Source organism: Bos indicus x Bos taurus, chromosome 8 (assembly GCF_003369695.1).
Source record: "Bos indicus x Bos taurus breed Angus x Brahman F1 hybrid chromosome 8, Bos_hybrid_MaternalHap_v2.0, whole genome shotgun sequence".
NCBI classification, from domain to species: domain Eukaryota; kingdom Metazoa; phylum Chordata; class Mammalia; order Artiodactyla; family Bovidae; genus Bos; species Bos indicus x Bos taurus.
The window spans coordinates 22,445,897-22,454,870 of NC_040083.1; the positions used below are offsets into that span (position 1 = coordinate 22,445,897).

At 43.4% G+C, this 8,974-nt stretch overlaps 1 pseudogene; it reads right to left on the reverse strand.

Moving 5' to 3' along the window:
* Positions 1–6,622: 6,622 nt before the first annotated feature.
* LOC113896967 lies at positions 6,623–7,267 on the reverse strand (annotated as a pseudogene).
* Positions 7,268–8,974: the final 1,707 nt, after the last annotated feature.

Genomic DNA, 8,974 nt, shown 5'->3' on the forward strand with positions numbered 1-8,974 from the left:
GAATAATATACTAGACATCTCTGTTTCTTTCCACCTTTTTTTTTATGGTAGATCTATAGTCCTCTACAGACTGTGCCACTACCCCCACCAGGAATCCTGGTTCTTTCTAGTGCACTTAAATGTGAAGATTCTAAACAAAGATAATTGTATTTCCAACACTGCCTCACTCACAAGGTATAGTTTTCACCTCTAATAGCACTTTTCATCTGGAATGACAGTGTCCTCAGCCCAAACTTTCTGGGATCACTCATGTGAGCAGGCTTAACACATCCTGAACTTCAGAATTCTACTGTGGAGGGGGCTTGTCTCTTTGTTTGCAAAATCATTCATTTTCCAGGGTCCCTACTCTCTCCCTAGAGTGTTCCTGTGAAGGACCCGAGTTCTCAGTGATGACCTCTTCTGACCTGTGTCCCCAGGTATCAAGGGTCAGCAGCCCTCCGATACTGAGAGATAAAGTGTGTTTCTGTCTATGTAGGTGGAGGCATGATCCAATTGCCATAGTTACACCTTTAGTAGACAATTTTTATTTTGCCACTACAGCTTTTATCGCTCAACTCTTTTACTTAAAGTGTTGAACATTTGTTTATCTCAGAATTTCTGAGTTGGCTATAGGGAATTCAGTGATGGTGTTATGTATTAATAGAAGCATAAAAGTGATGGAAAAAAGTGACCTTTACTTGTTCATGCGGTACATCCATCTGTTGGGCTGACTTGTCTATCCATCTCTGTCTCATGCTCAGAATGCAGAGCCATGAGGCCCAGGCTGTGTCAGGGAGAAATAGCTTTGTTTCTTTACAAACTCATGATGTTTCATATTAAATTTAAATAACAACAAAAGATTTAGGACTTATATTTTACATAGTGATTTGCTGGTCGGTGTTTGCTTCTCTCCTCCTGGGTTGCATTCCATTTCATCCTCGGGTTAATACAAAGGGAAATAAAAGAATGGCAGAGGGGCTTCACCTCATTTTCTGTGATCTTCAAGACTTGAGATATTTTGTTTCTCCTTTCAACTTACTTAGAAAGCAAAACGATAGTTGTTTGTGGAGAAAATAAAACATTTGTATATCTGAACATAAAGCATATGTATATCTGTCATGGAAGTGAAAAAAGATAAGTGACTTTTCAGCTGACAAAATAGCAACATGTAAGTTAAATCTAAAAAAGCTCAGCCAAACAGTGGAAGAATCATAGGATTTGAAGGATGTTAAGCAGTCACAAGACAGGCATCTGTGCGTGCTGAGTTACTTCAGTCATGTCTGACTCTTTGAGACCCAGTGGACAGCCTCCCCCGTCCATGGGATTCTTCATGCAAGAGTACTGGAGTGGGTTGCCATTTCCTCCTCCAGAGGATCTTCATGACCCAGGGATCAAACCCAGGTCTCTTATGTCTCTTGCAGTGGCAGGTGAGTTCTTTAGCACCAGTGCCACCTGGGGAGCCCCCACAAAGACAGCCAGATGAGTCCAAAAATTATCCACGTAGTCTTGCCCGAAAATTGTCCCCAGAGTGTTGAAGAAAGAAAAAAAAAAAAAAGAACAAAAGTTACTTAACATACAGGAGAAGGAAATGACAATCCGCTCCAGTTTTCTTGTCTGAAGAATTCCATGAAAGGAAGAGCTTAGCGGGTACAGTCCTTTTCGGTTCAGTCACTCAGTCGTGTCTGACTCACTGCGACCCCATGGACTGCAGCAGGCCAGGCCTCCCTGTCCATCACCAACTCCAAGAATTGACTCAAACTCATGTCCATGGAATCGGTGATGCCATCCAACTATCTCATCCTCTGTCATCCCCTTCTCCTCCTGCCTTCAATCTTTCCCAGCATCAGGATCTTTTCCAAGGAGTCAGTTCTTCGCATCAGGTGGCCAAAGTATTGGAGTTTCAGCTTCAGCATCAGTCCTTCCAATGAATATTCAGGATTGATTTCTTTAGGTTAAACTGGCTGAATCTCCTTGCAGTCCAAGGGACTCTCAAGAGTTTTCTCCAATAGCCCAGTTCAAAAGCATCAATTCTTTGGCACTCAGCTTTCTTTATGGTCTAACTATCACATCCATACTTGACCTCTGGAAAAACCATAGCCTTGACTAGACAGACTTTTGTTGCCAAAGTAATGTCCCTGCTGTTTGAAATGCTGTCTAGGTTGGTCATAAGTGACGAAATGTGGTCCACTGGAGAAGGACTGGCAAACCACCTCAATATTCTTGCCTTGAGAAAAAACTTTCCCTTTGTATAGTCCACGGAGTTGCAAGAGAGTCATACTCAAATGAGCAACTGACATGTGTTTCACCTAGAAATTAAAGGTCTCTGAACGTGTCAATTCCCAGGCAGATTGATAGGAAGTCTGGGGTCCCCAAGGACGAGAGAGCGGTTTGGGGCTCTCCAGGTGGAGATAGGGTTCTGGAGTTCTCAAGGAGAAGAAAAGAACAAACTTTTTTTCTACATTGCTGTGTCTTAGTCAATAGAACAGTGTATCTTGCTCTAGGATATGTTTCTCTGTAACTAGAACCTTGTGATTTATCTTAAGATGTATGTTATTGGAGTGGGTCTGGTAAGATCTTTCTATTGTTAGTTCTAATCTCATTATCTTAAAATGTATTTGGTGGGAGTTTGTCTAGTAAGATCTTTAAACTTTGAGACATTCTTTTGATTTATTGTAATAAGCAATTAAAAAAGTATATAGCTCCCTCGCTAAGGCTAGGGAGTGGGGCACTCTCCATCCCCCTTCTGATGTCTATGTCAGAAGCTTTCTCTCTTTTTATACTTTAATGAAACTCTGCTATACAAAAGCTCTTGAGTGATCAGCATGGTCGCTGCTTCCGGAGCTAAATCTTCAGAGATCAGGAATCCTACATTCTTCACCATAAGCTATCAGCTCTCCCATCCCTTAATTGGAGAGAAGCAATCTAAAGATGCAGTCTGTAACCTGAAGCAGAGATTTGAGAGATCTAGTCTATATTGAAGCCATTCCCTGCTACTTGATCAGTACACACAACACACACACACTCTTGCTCTCTCTTCCTGGTTTACTTCCTCAATTACTGTAGTTCATTACCTTACTAGTTCTCAATTCTACCCAAGTAGCTACACCCCAGGTCATTGGTTACCAATGACTGTATTTTCTGAAATAGCCTCATTGGTGTCTGTGTTCTCTCTTACTACTGAGTCAAGGTGGAAGGTGGAAGGTGGATGCAAGTGCAGATATTATTCAAAGGGACATTGAGAGTTTTCTCCAGAAGTCAAGCAAAGAACAATGTACTGTTTAGGAATGAGTTAATGCGCCTTCAAACAGGAGCTATTTCCTCTGATTCCCCTTGCATTTCCCTACCTAGAATGCCATGGTGAAGGCTCCAAGGGTGTTAAAGTAGGTAAAGCAAATGATGAATGTGCAACCTTGGCCATATGAGCAGCCTGGAAGCAAGAAACACGTCCTGACCTTTCTCTGCACGCAGCTTCCTTAGGCCAAGACATGTCCTGCCTGAAGCTGGGAGTATTTTCCTCTCTAAAATACGAAAGCTAAGGAAGCAGGCTTTTTCAAGTTATTGGTTCAGTTATTTCCAGAAAAAATAATCTTCCCCTAGTTCTGAAGAAAATGCTAATAAGAAGGCAGACTTCTGCCTAGAAGAGCAAGAAGCCTGTTCTACAGACTTGATCAGTGTCCTAGTCCATCTGGGCCGGTAGGTGGCACGCTTCCCCCGTAATTATTTTTAGTAGCCTCAAGAGGAAAAGGGATCCTGCTTTCTAGTCCATTTTGGCCAAGGCTGTTGTTACAGTATTGTAACAAGGACATTCTCTCATTCCCAAAAGTATTCATCTCAAGAAAAACAATAACCTCTTACATAAGAGTTTCTGAAAAGCCTAGAACTTTGACTCAAACTTTTAAGTGGTGGCTTTGCACTGTCAGGGCTTCCCTTGTGGCTCAGACAGTAAAGAATCTGCCTCCAATGTGGGAGACCCAGGTTTGATCCCTGGGTGGGAAAGATCCCCTGGAGAAGGAAATGGCAATCCACTCCAGTACTCTGCCTGGAGAATCCCATGGACAGAGGAGCCTGGTGGGCTATGGTTCATGCGGTGGCAAAGAGTGGGCACGACTGTGACACTATGCTTTGCACTCTTAAGGGGAAATCGGTAGCCAGAAGCAGAAAGAAACAGGAAAGAGCTGTATGAATGGCTGGTGCAGGAGAAGGACCAGTGAATCTGGAGAGCATACTGGGAATTGCCACATTGTGAGGAAGTAGCGGCATCATTTGTTTTATCCCATTTCCCAGATAATTGCATTTTTAACACACTGAAAGTTTGTGACAACCCCGTGTCAGGCAAGTCTATCAATGCCATTTTCAAAAGCCCTTGCACACTCACTGTCTTTGTGCCACACTGCAGTAATTCTCAGGATAGTTCAAACCTTTACCAGCAAAAAACTCTGAAGGCCCAGATGATCACTGGTGATTTTTCGCAATAAATTATGTATGGTCAGGCCACTCAGGATGACTGTTTTCTTACTATCTGTACATCCCCTGCCCCACAGTACACCCTATGCACATGACTGGCTTTTCTCTGCACTTGTCCCAGTCCCCAAATTTGATCTCTTTTGTCAAAGGGGTGGTGAGGGACATGTCCCTCTACTGGTTTCCATGATAACTAATGGGCCCAACTGATCTCACTCCTAGGACCAGCACTCTCCTCCCACATGTGCCTCTCCCTCCTTCCCCATTCCCCACTTCCCCACCCTCTACTCCCCACCCCTCCATTGCTCTCAGAATGAAGCCTGTCACCATGTATTAATACTTCCCACCCCCAGTGCACCACACATGGTGGGGTGTTGCTCCAGCACCTTGCTTCATGTCCTGGGGCAGCACATGTAAGTGCCTCCCATCCATTAAACCATCCCTGCCTCTGTTCTTGATGGCAGATTCTTTCTTTGGTCTCAAAGCTGGGCAAACACAGGTCTTGTAAGCCTGCAGGGTACAACCCAACAATCGGTGGCAGCCAGGAGACGGCAGAAACTCCTGTGAGTGCCCAGAGACAGGATGGGGAAAGGAAAGTTATTAGGGGCATCCAGTAGCACGTGGGGCCCAAAAGTTGCTGGGTGATCCTGAGATGGCTGTCCACTAACCGAGGGGGCCCAAAAGTTGCTGGCTGCAATCCCCAAGCTGTAAGGTACTCCTGAGGTGGCCATCCACTACCATACGGTGCCCAAGAATTGCAGGGGGAATCCCAGAAGCAACAGGGAAATCCCTGGGTGGCTGTCCACTAGGATGTGGGGCCTTTGGGTGGCTGTCCTCATTGAATGGGAGCTGCCCAGAGGTCTGGAGAACAATGGCCTCTGCTAGCTCTGCTACTGTATCAAAGTGAGCCTTTTATAATTGGTTAAGCCAGCTTTCTGGAAGGAATTGGTATTTCTCTTGTGCCTTTGCCATGTAAGTGTTCTACCTGGCTCTCTGGAACTTTAATGTTCTCTGATCTCTTAAAGTAAGGGGAAAAAAGAGCTTTTAGGTAAACTTTAGAAATAATTATGTTTTAGGTAACATCTATCTAAAATAGTCTCCCCAGGTTTTGGTAACTTGAAACTAAGTAAAGAGAATTCATTGACTTCTGTACTGTGTGGTTCGTTGTGGTGGCCTCTTTGGGACCTCATGGGCTATAGCCCTCCAGGCTCCTCTGTGCATGGGGATTCTCCAGACTAGAATACTGGAGTGGGTAGCCCAGCCCTCTTCCAGGGGATCATCCCAACCTAGGTCTCCTACATTGCAGGCAGATTCTTTAGCGACTGAACCACCAGGGACGCCCAAGAATACAGGAGTGGGTAGGTAGCCTATCCCTTCCTCAGGCAATCTTCTGACCCAGGAATGGAACCAGGGTCTCCTGCTCTGCAGGTGGACTCTTTACCAGCTGAGCTATCAGGGAAGCCCTGCAGGCAGCTTAGAAAGATATATAATATTATTTGTCATTCCAGTATCATATGTACCTAATGCTTCCCATGTGAGAACATTCTTTCCTTTACTTCTCTTTGCAGTCTTTAGTATAATTGAAATAAAATAATACTGTTTTTATGTCCTCTTCTCTGTAAGACTGAGAGTTTCCATGCAGTAGGAACTACATTTGCTTTATTCACTTGTATTCCTTGGTGAGAATTACACAGTCTGTCACTTAGGGACTCAATATATATGTATAATATGAATGGAATGACTGAATAAAAAAATGTAACCATGCATTGTTTGATAAAATGTTAAATGGAGGTTTGGATTTAATTTTTGAGTAAAGAAACTCATTTTCTTTCATAAGAATTTAATAAATAGAACAAAGTACCAAATTAATAACATGAAATGGTAAACATGTTTTAGAAATTTTAATATGATGTATAGAGGAATTGTAATTTTAGAAATATTTTAAGTATATTAGGTGCAGGAAGGAATAAGTCAATCAGCAACGATAACATCAGGGCCGGCATGACTTTAGGACTCATGCCCCTACAGCTAAATACTTTTATATCTACTTTTTATTACTACTGACAAAGTATTGGCTAAAGTAATACAATGAATTTGGTGGCTAAAGCAGAAATCAGTCGACTGAAATGAACACAGGTGAGTGTACGAGGGTGATGTTGCATCTTTGTCGGTGAGAGTCATCTCAAGCGGAGTTGAGATCTCCATCCATCTTTCTTAACCTTTTTTACAAGCTGCTTGATGAAGTGAGGGCTCCATCATCTCCACTCTTGACGATTTCCCAGGTGCAGTCACTGTATCTTTCTCTTTCAGGTAGACATGGATTCCGTGGAGGTACCTCTTCAAGGGCAGAGTGAGGCTTATCCTTCCCAGGGCAGAGTAGTCTTCCTGTGCCACCACCTGACCCAGGCAGGCGTTAAGGTCATCCAGTTGCTGTTGGAGTCCAAGCAGAGCTGCTCGAGGAGGGTGGCGTTCCAGGCAGCAGATGAGCACTCTGTGTGGAAGAGGTTGAAGCTCTGCTGGAGCATCTCGTGGAGCACAGAAATGGCCTGGGCCTCCTGGAGCTGGTCACCCTCCACCATCTGCTGGGGAAAACCGAAGCCTTTTCTGTCCTACAGACAGGAGTGAGGGGAGAGTCTGCTCATTCGGGCCAGGAGGCTGAGGTTCTGCCTGCCAACAAGCACGTGGTTCTGAGACAGATCACAGCCCAGAGATCCTCCCGGGCTGTAGCTGACCAGCACCAGGGCCATCAGTAGAGAGAGCACGAAATCCATGGGGAAGATGAGGCTGCTGCTCAGCTGGCTGAGATGGCGTCTGGTGCAACCTTGGAGGTAGGGTGTCTGATGATAATCTTTCTAAGCAAGGCTTTTAAGTAGGGAAGACAGTACTCATTGTCTTAAATTTCTGTCTCACTTGCCCTGTGTGTTTTCATTTAGAATATTTTCTATTTGACCTAGAAAATCTAAACTCTTAATTTTTATGGTAGAAGGTTAATTTTCCCAATAAAGTTTGGATTTGTCAAAGCAAATGTATATCAGTTAAATGAGAAATTAAAGAAAGGCTGAAATTATGTAAGTATGTAAAGACTTATAGAGGTATACATACTTATGTATACATTTAAGTATAATATATATAAACATTCCTTTTGTTCGTGCTATGTCAAAACAAAATTTTTCCTTGATTCTTAAGAGCATTTTTCCCCCCTTATCTTACTCATAGGAATTCAGAGTCACTCAGGCCATATTGGTTTCTGTAGTTTGTTTTCTGTTTCACAGAGCAGAGGCTTGTAATTAAGAGTGAATGAACTACTCAGTTGTTCTGTTCTTTTGAGAACATTCATTCAGGTTCCTGAGATTACATTTCACTGGGGCCACAAGATCTTGAGGAGTGGAATATCTCCTGCCATATCAGTAAACTAGGATGACACAGTCCTCAAGAGTTTCCAGCCCTCCAGGGCGCTCAGGAAGGGGGAATACACCTGTGGGCTGACAGCTACCAAATTGCAGCTACTCCCTAAGGTGAGCCCAAGGCAACTCAGGAAGTGAAAAAATGCAAGATGCAAGAAAATGCAAGGAAAGATGCCCCAGAAGAGCTGAGATTCAGGAAAGGAATGTTGTCAGTGAGCCCAGACACTTGCCTCCTCCCATACAAAGGAAAAGTGCTAAATTCCTTAACTTGAGATAGCTGGTTTTCTTTAATTCACAAAACTACTTTGATGTTCAGACTACCTCCCCTTTCTTGCAAACCCCTCTATAACCTGTCTCTTCCCCTCAGCTCCTTGGAGCAATTCCCTCAGGGTGACTTGAGATACTGTCTTCTGAATTCCCACTAAATAAAGCATAACTGTCAACTTTTAGGTTGTCACTATTTCTTTATTTTTTAATTAACTTATTTAATTGGAAGCTAATTACTTTACAATATTGTAGTGGTTTTTGTCATACATTGACATGAATCACCCATGGATGTACATGTGTCCCCATCCTGAACTCCCCTCCCACCTCCCTCCCTGTCCCATCCCTCAGTGTGGTCCCAGCGCACCAGCCCTGAGCGCTGTGTCCCATTCATTGCACCTGGACTGGTGATCTACTTCACATATGGTAAATTACATATTTCAACGCTATTCTCTCAAATTATCCCACCCTCACCTTCTCACACGGAGTCCAAAATTCTGTTCTTTTCATCTGTGTCTCTTTTGCTGTCTCACATATAGGGTCATCGTTACCGTGTTTCTAAATTCCATATATATGCATTAATATATTGTATTGGTGTTTTTCTTTCTGACTTACTTCACTGTGTATAATAGGCTCCAGATCAACAGTCAGGAACAATAAACAAGACATGATGGTTTCTTTCAACCTGCTTTTTATGGTAGATCTATTGGAGAAAGAAATGGCAACCTACTCTAGCATTCTTGCCTAGAAAAGCCCATGTACGGAGGAACCTAGTAGGCTACAGTGCTTGGGATTGCAAAGAGTCAGACATGACTGAGAGACTTCCCTTTCACTTTTATAGTCTTGCACTGGCTGTGCCAATATCC